Source organism: Pseudophryne corroboree, unplaced genomic scaffold (assembly GCF_028390025.1).
Source record: "Pseudophryne corroboree isolate aPseCor3 unplaced genomic scaffold, aPseCor3.hap2 scaffold_467, whole genome shotgun sequence".
Lineage (NCBI taxonomy): Eukaryota > Metazoa > Chordata > Amphibia > Anura > Myobatrachidae > Pseudophryne > Pseudophryne corroboree.
The window spans coordinates 442,793-453,773 of record NW_026970079.1 but is presented as its reverse complement, the minus strand read 5'-3'; the positions used below and the strand labels follow the sequence as shown (position 1 = coordinate 453,773).

The 10,981-nt window shown below is 48.1% G+C and overlaps 5 non-coding genes and 3 pseudogenes across 5 annotated transcripts; all 8 read left to right on the top strand.

Annotated features, from left to right (window-relative positions):
- Positions 1-6,687: 6,687 nt before the first annotated feature.
- On the top strand, positions 6,688-6,850 carry LOC135027650 (U1 spliceosomal RNA). Its single transcript, XR_010224065.1, has one exon. It is a non-coding gene; the product is annotated as a U1 spliceosomal RNA (small nuclear RNA).
- Positions 6,851-7,002: 152 nt separating this feature from the next.
- Positions 7,003-7,144, top strand: LOC135027662 (U1 spliceosomal RNA; annotated as a pseudogene).
- Positions 7,145-7,836: 692 nt separating this feature from the next.
- Positions 7,837-8,000, top strand: LOC135027642 (U1 spliceosomal RNA). The gene has a single exon (XR_010224057.1). It is a non-coding gene; the product is annotated as a U1 spliceosomal RNA (small nuclear RNA).
- Positions 8,001-8,152: 152 nt separating this feature from the next.
- Positions 8,153-8,288, top strand: LOC135027654 (U1 spliceosomal RNA; annotated as a pseudogene).
- Positions 8,289-8,986: 698 nt separating this feature from the next.
- LOC135027639 (U1 spliceosomal RNA) lies at positions 8,987-9,150 on the top strand. The gene has a single exon (XR_010224054.1). It is a non-coding gene; the product is annotated as a U1 spliceosomal RNA (small nuclear RNA).
- Positions 9,151-9,302: 152 nt separating this feature from the next.
- LOC135027660 (U1 spliceosomal RNA) lies at positions 9,303-9,456 on the top strand (annotated as a pseudogene).
- A 655-nt stretch (positions 9,457-10,111) lies between these two features.
- On the top strand, positions 10,112-10,275 carry LOC135027644 (U1 spliceosomal RNA). The gene has a single exon (XR_010224059.1). It is a non-coding gene; the product is annotated as a U1 spliceosomal RNA (small nuclear RNA).
- A 152-nt stretch (positions 10,276-10,427) lies between these two features.
- LOC135027652 (U1 spliceosomal RNA) lies at positions 10,428-10,590 on the top strand. The gene has a single exon (XR_010224067.1). It is a non-coding gene; the product is annotated as a U1 spliceosomal RNA (small nuclear RNA).
- The last annotated feature ends 391 nt before the right edge of the window (positions 10,591-10,981 follow it).

Sequence of the window (10,981 nt, the reverse complement as noted above, 5' to 3'; positions counted from 1 at the left end):
CTATTGCTTTGTTACATTGCTCACCTGAAATAGTAATACTTAGATAGCTTTCCTCTTGCCATTATAATGCCCTTAATATTATAGTTAGCCTTTGCATTTTTGAGACGTGTATGATTTTGCATTTTTTGGCATTAAATGTTGCCATGTTCTTGACCATTCCTCTAGTCCAGGGGCAGAACTGCCAGAGACAACGGAGTCAGTTGCCGCCGGGCTCCAGCCCTGAAGGGGCTCCAGCCCTAAAGGGGCTTCCTCCATTGCCCCCCGGCTGTTACGTGCCCTTCCTACTAAATAGACAAAGGCGCTACCAGCAGGGTCTCGCAGTTTGTACATTCCATGCCGTAACACCCTTCTTTCCACCTTTTTCAAGACCCAGCCCAGCAGCCTCGCCGCTGCCACCACCGCTAGCTGCAGCACTGCCAGCGGTGGGGTGCCCCTGCTTCTTCTCACACCACAGATAGCTGGGCAGCACTGCAACTGCCTGCCTGATTGCTCCGCCCCCTTCCGGCTCCCAAGCACCTCTGCTGCCCAGTGATCCAGGAGCCTGCTGCTAGGAAGAAGTGGCCGAGCTTCAGCAAGCGAGTCTGGACACTGGCGGAGGAAGCCATGATAACCAGATAATGGGGAGTGGAGAGCCAGTTCCAAGGTAATACTTTATACAGCTGGTTGAGATCCTGGTCGGTGGATATGGATTCCAAGAAAACCCTGGAGGTGCTTCCTTTCAAGGGAGACACTCTCTTTGGAGAAGACCTCAATAAGATTGTAGCTGATCTGGCTACTGCTAAAACAGCTTGCCTACCTCGTATGACTCCTACCACGCAGAAGGCTAAAAGTACTTTCCCTTGGCCCTTTCATCCCTCAGGTAAAGCGTACCCAAGGTCAGGCATACCCAAAGCAAGCTCATGCTTCCAGACCTGCCAAGCCCAGACTGAAGCAAGCCTGGGCTGCCCATCAGCCTGCTTCCAAAACGGACAAGCCTGCCGCATGACGGTGCAGGCCTCCCTCTGGGGGATCCCAGGGTGGGGGGCCCGACTTCTAGGTTTGGCATAGAAAGGTATAATTCTAAGCTAGAGAATTCTGTTTGGAGCTCACCTTGTACTTTGTGAAGAAATAATCAGCATTGTGGCTGAGCAGATACATGTAGTGTGTGGCTGCAAACTGCATGGATCTGCTGCGTTGTAATGCTGATACTTTTTTTTTGCAAAGTACCAATAGCTTCATATAATGTTCACAATTTTTATGCAGGATCAAATAGCTCAATAGGTAGGGTGTTTGATTAGAATTCAACAGGTTATAGGTTTGAATCCTGGGTATGGTAGTTTGAGATGTGTTATTTAATAAAGTATGTTGTTCTGACTGCTGGGATATCATACTAAATAAATGGAGTTGATCAATTTTTTTTTTATTTTTTTTTTAAACTAGGGACAATTTCCAGATACTTTTCTTTATAACTGAGATTGCCCCCTGGAACTTCACATCAGTTGACAACTATGCATGAGTGGGCAGTGCTTGCTCTGGATCTGCCCACCCATTTATGTGCCGTCATAAAAGAAAGCACAACTGACAGTTATCCTGGGCGTACACTACACAATTATCTGTCAGGCTATCTATCCAGTCTGGATGGATGGAATGAAAATCTGGTAATGTATAGTAGCAAATGTCAATTAACCATTTGCTCCCAAACACTAGAAAAGTGGTCAAAAATGGTCATTACACAAATTGGTTAAACCCAAAATTTAACCAATTTGTTTAGGGGACCATGTTTGTCCATTTTCTAGTGTTTGAGAGTAAATCGTTGATGGTCATTTGCTCACATAGATAACCGGATTTCTATTCCAACCAGCCAGTGTTGGAGATATGGTCTGCCAGATTACATAATGCATACCAGAGCCATAACTAGACTTTTTGGTGCCCTGTGACAGAGAATTATATGCCCCCCCCCTCCCCTCCCCATTTTTGCAATATGGACAAAAGGCGCATGCCTTGTGGGGAAGGGGCATAACAAGATTGGTCTCAGAGAAAGCACATGAGATATGAAGATATATCTAGTATACTTGACACTCAATGGTTTGTGGTATTGCCGGGGTGCCCTCCTTAAATGCATATACAGTCACACATGGCGTGTTTGTGCAAATGGCATATCAGCAGTCAGCACTAACTGGTGACATGCCATTTGTACAAGTAAGCCATGTGTGACTAATATATAAACATACTTTATTAAATAACACCTCAAACTATCATACCCAGGATTCAAATCTATAACCTGTTGAATTCTAATCAAACACCCTACCCATTGAGCTACTTGATCCTGCATCTATTCTAACCTCCAAAAACAGATTCGGTTGCATTTTCCAGCGTGTTTTGTTTGCGCCTTTGCAAATGTCTTACATCGACAAACTTATTTAGTACTATTTTGCAAATAGGGTTACATTGTCGCAACATTGTGTTCCCTAATTGCTTGATTTTTTAAATGCAACAATTGATAAAGACACCTGATAATTGCTCTGTGGAGTGTTATTTTGTGTCTACTTCTTATCTACATTTAATTCCCTACCTCTAATCAAGGCATTTTTAAATGCTGGGGGCTGCCAGGACGTGAGGCCTACCTAGACTTTAGATCGGAATTTGAATGTACTTGTGAACTAACTTAATTTCCTACTTCTAAATTCATTCCTAAATTCACTACTTACATTAATCCTGTAGTTGGGCATTTTGAGCCTTCAATTGTGGGTATTGTTTTGTGTCCAGACCAGCAGCTGGTGGTGTGCATTTGCTGGAAAGGCATCGAAGACCTCCGATATGCTGCATCTCCTGATGTGTGTCTCCCTCAAGTGGCTGTCAGCAAATGCATGCTAGACACCCCATTCCAAGCTGATTGTGACATCACGGAACATGCATCATAGAACAGGCATGCTAGAATATGGGTCTTCAACCTGCGACCCTCCAGCTGCTGTGGAACTACATATACCAGCATGCCCTGCCTCAGTTTTAGCATACCTTAATAGCAAAACTGTGGCAGGGCATGCTGGGATGTGTAGTTTCACAGCAGCTGGAGGGCCACAGGATGAAGACCCATGTGCTAGAGCCAAGCCGCAGGTACATTGAATGCTAGCAAGCTGAATGTTTAAATCCTTTTTGTTCCGCAGCATTCCAATGCGGAAGATTCCATGGAACCAGAGATTATTCCATTGAGAAGGACATGCTGCCTGGATGACTGCACTGTGCAAATTAAATCACGGAGCCAGTTGGCTTGTGGGTGGCTCTGGTGACTGGGTGGTTGGGTGGGCGGTGTGTCAGAGGTGGAGCACATGCAAATGAATGTGTATCATCCTGCTAGTGAGAGTGAAAACTCATGCAGGAGTGTGCCTGCTTGTCAGTGGGTTATGCACCTTGCCAGGCGTCAAATCTACATGGAGCAGCTGGAGGGGACAAGAGCAGGTTTGCAAAATATAGATAGAAGAGCATATATGCTGGCGCATTCTCCATGATTGTGTCAGCTTATGTTTTGGTGCACTGCACTTTCCTCCACTAAGTTTTAGCCATTTTGGTTAAACGCAAGTGTAGTTGCTTCTCGCCCTTTTGGCTGTGATCTTGTATCGTGGTTGAAGAGTCTGCTGGAGGGATTGTTTTCTTCATTGACGAGAGACTGAAGATATTACAGGATGGAAGGCTTGGGAACACTATCTGTTTTTCAGTTGTGGAAGAGTTGAAAGACAGCTTTTCCTTGCCAATATCTCTCTTTTGCAAAGAGCTACGCATTGGAAAATTCAGGGCTATACTGTGTAGATGAAGCACTAACAGGAGGCTTTAAAAATTTCATTCTAGTTTCCTTCGTTTGGGAGAAAAATGCAAAGGTACAAGACAGCTTTTCCTTGCCAATATCTCTCTTTTGCAAAGAGCTGCACATTGGAAAATTCAGGGCTATGCCGTGTAGATGATGGCCTAACAGGAGGCTTTAAAATTTTCTTTCTAGTGTCCTTCGTTTGGGAGAAAAATGCAAAGGTACAAGACAGCTTTTCCTTGCCAATATCTCTCTTTTGCAAAGAGCTACGCATTGGAAAATTCAGGGCTATGCCGTGTAGATGATGGCCTAACAGGAGGCTTTAAAATTTTCTTTCTAGTGTCCTTCGTTTGGGAGAAAAATGCAAAGGTACAAGACAGCTTTTCCTTGCCAATATCTCTCTTTTGCAAAGAGCTACGCATTGGAAAATTCAGGGCTATACCGTGTAGATGAAGCACTAACAGGAGGCTTTAAAATTTTCATTCTAGTGTCCTTCGTTTGGGAGAAAAATGCAAAGGTAGCTTGTGCCATCGCCACTCTGCTCCTTGTGCCACCTTGGCGGTTTACATGAGCCACTGCGGTGACGTTGTCTGACTGGATCAGAACCGGTTGGTCGCAAAGTAAGGTCTCCGCTTGACGTAGGGCATTGTATATGGCCCCTAGTTTCAGGATGTTGATGTGAAGACAAGTCTCTTGACTTGACCAAAGACCTTGGAAATTTCTTCCCTGTGTGACTGCTCCCCAACCTTGGAGGCTTGCATCTGTGGTCACCAGGATCCAGTCCTGAATGCCGAATCTGCGTCACTCGAGAAGGTGAGCACTCTGCAGCCACCACAGGAGTGATACCCTGACCCTGGGGGACAGGGTGATCAACCAATGCATCTGTAAATGTGACCCAGACCACTTGTCCAGTAGGTCCCATTGGAAAGTCCTCGCATGGAACCTGCCGAATGGAATGGCTTTGTATGATGCCACCATCTTTCCCAGGACTCGAGTGCAGTGATGCACTGACACAAGTTTTGGTTTCAATAGGTTCCTGACAAGAGTCATGAGTTCCTGGGCCTTTTCTATCGGGAGATAAACCCTCTTCTGGTCTGTGTCCAGAATCATGCCCAAGAAAGACAGACGAGTCGTAGGAACCAACTGCGACTTTGGGATATTGAAAATCCAGCCGTGTTGCTGTAACACTTTCAGTGAAAGTGATACGCTGTTCAGCAACGGCTCTCTTGATCTCGCTTTTATGAGATCGCTCAAGTACGGGATAATTGTGACACATTGCTTGCGCAGGAGAACCATCATTTCCACCATTACCTTGGTGAAAATTCTCTGGGCCGTGGAGAGACCAAACAGCAACGTCTGAAATTGGCAATGACAGTCCTGTACCGCAAATCTGAGGTACGACTGATGAGATGGATAAATTTGGACATGAAGGTTTGCATCCTGTACACAAATGCGGACAACAGGTGTCAAGCCGTGTGTTGCCTTTGTCAAGCTGTAATAAGTAGGGGTAAGGACGTTAACCACCTCAGAACATCCTCCCTTATATGTCACCTGCAGCGCATTAATCATAAGTCAGTGACAAGTTCAAAAACTTTGGATGACAGCGGAAGCAGTCCACTGACCACTAAATCCCTTCCTCTTGTAACCAAGCTCCTGCAAACCACACCACCAACTCCCCCAGTGTCAATTTCCTCCTTAGACAGGAGAGCCAATAGTCCTGCAGGCCATGTCACTGGCAAGTCTGACGAGTCCTCTCCTGCCTGGGATTCCTCCGATGCATCCTTGAGTGTAACGCCTACTGCTGCTGGCGCTGCTGTTGTTGCTGCTGGGAGTCGATCGTCATCCCAGAGGGGAAGTCGGAAGACCACTTGTACTACTTCCAGTAGGCAATTGACTGTCCAGCAGTCCTTTGCGAGGAAGATGAAATATCACAGCAGTCATCCTGCTGCAAAGCGGATAACTCAGGTCTTGTCAGCCTGGGTGGTGAGAAACGTGGTTCCGGTATCCATCGTTAATTCAGAGGCAACTAGAGACTTGATTGAGGTACTGTGTCCCCGGTACCAAATGCCATCTAGGTTCCATTTCTCTAGGCAGGCGATACCGAAAATGTACACGCTTCTCCCAGGGCAAGGCTCACCCATTGCACTCTGGGTGTGCTGCTCCTGCGATTTCCCCAAATGTGGGACACTTGACTGCATAATTTGTGTTTCCTCTGGTCGGCTCTCGTATAATTCAGATCTCTTTGTCTCAGGTCTCTCTCCAGCCTAGTTTGCTGTCTGTTTCCACTTCTCTTTTCTTCAGCCGCTCCCTTCTATGCCCTTGCGCACTATCCTGACTTCTCCCGTCTGCTTACTTTGTGCCTTCCAACGCACAATGCGAACTACAGGTAGTGCTGCAGGGCCCACACCCTTTTAGTTGCCTTACAGAGCAGCTCTGGAGCTGTTACAGTGCCCAGCTGCTGCAAGAAATCAGCTGGAATGCTTCAGGTGCTGGGGCATAGCCAACATGAGCCCCACACCGAAGGAGGGTGGAGGTGTTTAATGCGAATTAGGGGTCATCCAAGGGCCGCAAAAGGCCGCCATGCCCTGCACATCCCTTTTTTCTTTTCATATGCAGACGAGGGTTGAAGCCAACTTTGACCCACTGCTTGGATGGCATCACCATATGCAAATCCATCTGCTGCAGGCCTTCCCCCAGGAATGCTAGCACTAGTTGTTGCATTTGGTTTGTTGTTTGGGGGTGCTTCAGTATTAGGCAGCCTTCTGCCCTCCCATGTTCATCTGAAAATATGTGTTCTCCCTGCAGTTGTTGTCCCCAGATGAGAGTTCCCTTGTGCTGCCTCAGTTGAATCGCCTTTACTTGACAGAGATGTGCCTGAGCAGCGGCCCTCCCCAGCCCTATCCCAAATCATACTTATTTTGCATAGGAGATATCATGGTCATGAAGATTGTTCTCCCAGGGTGAGGTTCATTCATTGCATTCTGGGTATGATGACCCCTGTGATTTCCCCAAATGTGGGAAACTCGACTGCATTATTTGTGGTAGTGGGGGACTGTGTTGTGCTTTCCTCTGGTCAGCTCTGGTAAAAGTCAGATTTCTTTGTCTCAGATCTTCCTCTAGCCTTGTTCTTCTTTCGAGAGTTCCCTTGTGCTGCCTCAGTTGGATCTCCTTCACTTGACAGGGGGGTGCCCGAGCAGCGACCCTCCCCAGCTCTAGCCCAACTCCTACTTACCTGCCAGGTGAGATACTATGATCATGTAGGTGCTTCTCCCAGGGCAAGCCTCACCCATTGCACTCTGGGTGTGCTGCCCCTTTGATTTCCCCAAATGTGGGAAACTTGACTGCATAATTTGTGTTTCCCCTGGTCGGCTCTCATATAATTCAGATCTCTTTGTCTCAGGTCTCTCTTCAGCCTAGTTTGCTGTCTGTTTCCACTTCTCTTTTCTTGAGCCGCTCCCTTCTATGCCCTTGCGCACTATCCTGACTTCTCCCATCTGCTTACTTTGTGCCTTCCAACGCACAATGCAAACTACAGGTAGTGCTGCAGGGCCCACACCCTTTTACTTGCCTTACAGAGCAGCTCTGGAGCTGTTACAGTGCCCAGCTGCTGCAAGAAATCAGCTTGAATGCTTCAGGGGCTGGGGCATAGCCAACATGAGCCCCACACCGAAGGAGGGTGGAGGTGTTTAATGCGAACTAGGGGTCATCCAAGCGCCGCAAAAGGCCGCCATGCCCTGCACGCCCCTTTTCTCTTTTCATATGCAGATGAGGGTTGAAGCCAACTTTGACCCACTGCTTGGATGACATCACCATATGCAAATCCATCTGCTGCAGGCCTTCCCCCAGGAATGCTTGTACTAGTAGTTGCATTTGGTTTGTTGTTTGGGGGTGCTTCAGTATTAGGCAGCCTTCTGCCCTCCCATGTTCATCTGAAAATATGTGTTCTCCCTGCAGTTGTTGTCCCCAGATGAGAGTTCCCTTGTGCTGCCTCAGTTGAATCTCCTTTACTTGACAGAGATGTGCCTGAGCAGCGGCCCTCCCCAGCCCTATCCCAAATCATACTTATTTTGCATAGGAGATACCATGGTCATGAAGATTGTTCTCCCAGGGTGAGGTTCATTCATTGCATTCTGGGTATGCTGACCCCTGTGATTTCCCCAAATGTGGGAAACTCTACTGCATTATTTGTGGTAGAGGGGGACTGTGTTTGTGCTTTCCTCTGGTCAGCTCTGGTAAAAGTCAGATTTCTTTGTCTCAGATCTTCCTCTAGCCTTGTTCCTCTTTCGAGAGTTCCCTTGTGCTGCCTCAGTTGGATCTCCTTCACTTGACAGGGGGGTGCCCGAGCAGCGACCCTCCCCAGCTCTAGCCCAACTCCTACTTACCTGCCAGGTGAGATACTATGATCATGAAGGTGCTTCTCCCAGGGCAAGGCTCACCCATTGCACTCTGGGTGTGCTGCTCCTGCAATTTCCCCAAATGTGGGACACTTGACTGCATAATTTGTGTTTCCCCTTGTCGGCTCTCGTATAATTCAGATCTCTTTGTCTCAGGTCTCTCTCCAGCCTAGTTTGCTGTCTGTTTCCACTTCTCTTTTCTTGAGCCGCTCCCTTCTATGCCCTTGCGCACTATCCTGACTTCTCCCGTCTGCTTACTTTGTGCCTTCCAATGCACAATGCAAACTACAGGTAGTGCTGCAGGGCCCACACCCTTTTACTTGCCTTACAGAGCAGCTCTGGAGCTGTTACAGTGCCCAGCTGCTGCAAGAAATCAGCTTGAATGCTTCAGGGGCTGGGGCATAGCCAACATGAGCCCCACACCGAAGGAGGGTGGAGGTGTTTAATGCGAACTAGGGGTCATCCAAGCGCCGCAAAAGGCCGCCATGCCCTGCACGCCCCTTTTCTCTTTTCATATGCAGACGAGGGTTGAAGCCAACTTTGACCCACTGCTTGACTGGCATTACCATATGCAAATCAATCTGCTGCAGGCCTTCCCCCAGGAATGCTTGCACTAGTTGTTGCATTTGGTTTGTTGTTTGGGGGTGCTTCAGTATTAGGCAGCCTTCTGCCCTCCCATGTTCATCTGAAAATATGTGTTCTCCCTGCAGTTGTTGTCCCCAGATGAGAGTTCCCTTGTGCTGCCTCAGTTGAATCTCCTTTACTTGACAGAGATGTGCCTGAGCAGCGGCCCTCCCCAGCCCTATCCCAAATCATACTTATTTTGCATAGGAGATACCATGGTCATGAAGATTGTTCTCCCAGGGTGAGGTTCATTCATTGCATTCTGGGTATGCTGACCCCTGTGATTTCCCCAAATGTGGGAAACTCGACTGCATTATTTGTGGTAGTGGGGGACTGTGTTTGTGCTTTCCTCTGGTCAGCTCTGGTAAAAGTCAGATTTCTTTGTCTCAGATCTTCCTCTAGCCTTGTTCTTCTTTCGAGAGTTCCCTTGTGCTGCCTCAGTTGGATCTCCTTCACTTGACAGGGGGGTGCACGAGCAGCGACCCTCCCCAGCTCTAGCCCAACTCCTATTTACCTGCCAGGTGAGATACTATGATCAGGAAGGTGCTTCTCCCAGGGCAAAGCTCACCCATTGCACTCTGGGTGTGCTGCTCCTGCGATTTCCCCAAATGTGGGACACTTGACTGCATAATTTGTGTTTCCTCTGGTCGGCTCTCATATAATTTAGATCTCTTTGTCTCAGGTCTTTCTCCAGCCTAGTTTGCTGTCTGTTTCCACTTCTCTTTTCTTGAGCCGCTCCCTTCTATGCCCTTGCGCACTATCCTGACCTCTCCTGTCTGCTTACTTTGTGCCTTCCAACGCACAATGCATACTACAGGTAGTGCTGCAGGGCCCACACCCTTTTACATGCTTTACAGAGCAACTCTGGAGCTGTTACAGTGCCCAGCTGCTGCAAGAAATCATCTTGAATGCTTCAGGGGCTGGGGCATAGCCAACATGAGCCCCACACCGAAGGAGGGTTCATCCAAGCGCCACAAAAGGACGCCATGCCCTGCACATCCCTTTTTTCTTTTCATATGCAGACGAGGGTTGAAGCCAACTTTGACCCACTGCTTGGATGACATCACCATATGCAAATCCATCTGCTGCAGGCCTTCCCCCAGGAATGCTTGCACTAGTTGTTGCATTTGGTTTGTTGTTTGGGGGTGCTTCAGTATTAGGCAGCCTTCTGCCCTCCCATGTTCATCTGAAAATATGTGTTCTCCCTGCAGTTGTTGTCCCCAGATGAGAGTTCCCTTGTGCTGCCTCAGTTGAATCTCCTTTACTTGACAGAGATGTGCCTGAGCAGCGGCCCTCCCCAGCCCTATCCCAAATCATACTTATTTTGCATAGGAGATACCATGGTCATGAAGATTGTTCTCCCAGGGTGAGGTTCATTCATTGCATTCTGGGTATGCTGACCCCTGTGATTTCCCCAAATGTGGGAAACTCGACTGCATTATTTGTGGTAGTGGGGGACTGTGTTTGTGCTTTCTTCTGGTCAACTCTGGTAAAAGTTAGATTTCTTTGTCTCAGATCTTCCTCTAGCCTTGTTCTTCTTTCGAGAGTTCCCTTGTGCTGCCTCAGTTGGATCTCCTTCACTTGACAGGGGGGTGCCCGAGCAGCGACCCTCCCCAGCTCTAGCCCAACTCCTACTTACCTGCCAGGTGAGATACTATGATCAGGAAGGTGCTTCTCCCAGGGCAAAGCTCACCCATTGCACTCTGGGTGTGCTGCTCCTGCGATTTCCCCAAATGTGGGACACTTGACTGCATAATTTGTGTTTCCTCTGGTCGGCTCTCGTATAATTCAGATCTCTTTGTCTCAGGTCTCTCTCCAGCCTAGTTTGCTGTCTGTTTCCACTTCTCTTTTCTTGAGCCGCTCCCTTCTATGCCCTTGCGCACTATCCTGACTTCTCCCGTCTGCTTACTTTGTGCCTTCCAACGCACAATGCGAACTACAGGTAGTGCTGCAGGGCCCACATCCTTTTACTTGCCTTACAGAGCAGCTCTGGAGCTGTTACAGTGCCCAGCTGCTGCAAGAAATCAGCTTGAATGCTTCAGGTGCTGGGGCATAGCCAACATGAGCCCCACACCTAAGGAGGGTGGAGGTGTTTAATGCGAATTAGGGGTCATGCAAGCGCCGCAAAAGGCCGCCATGCCCTGCACATCCCTTTTTTCTTTTCATATGCAGACGAGGGTTGAAG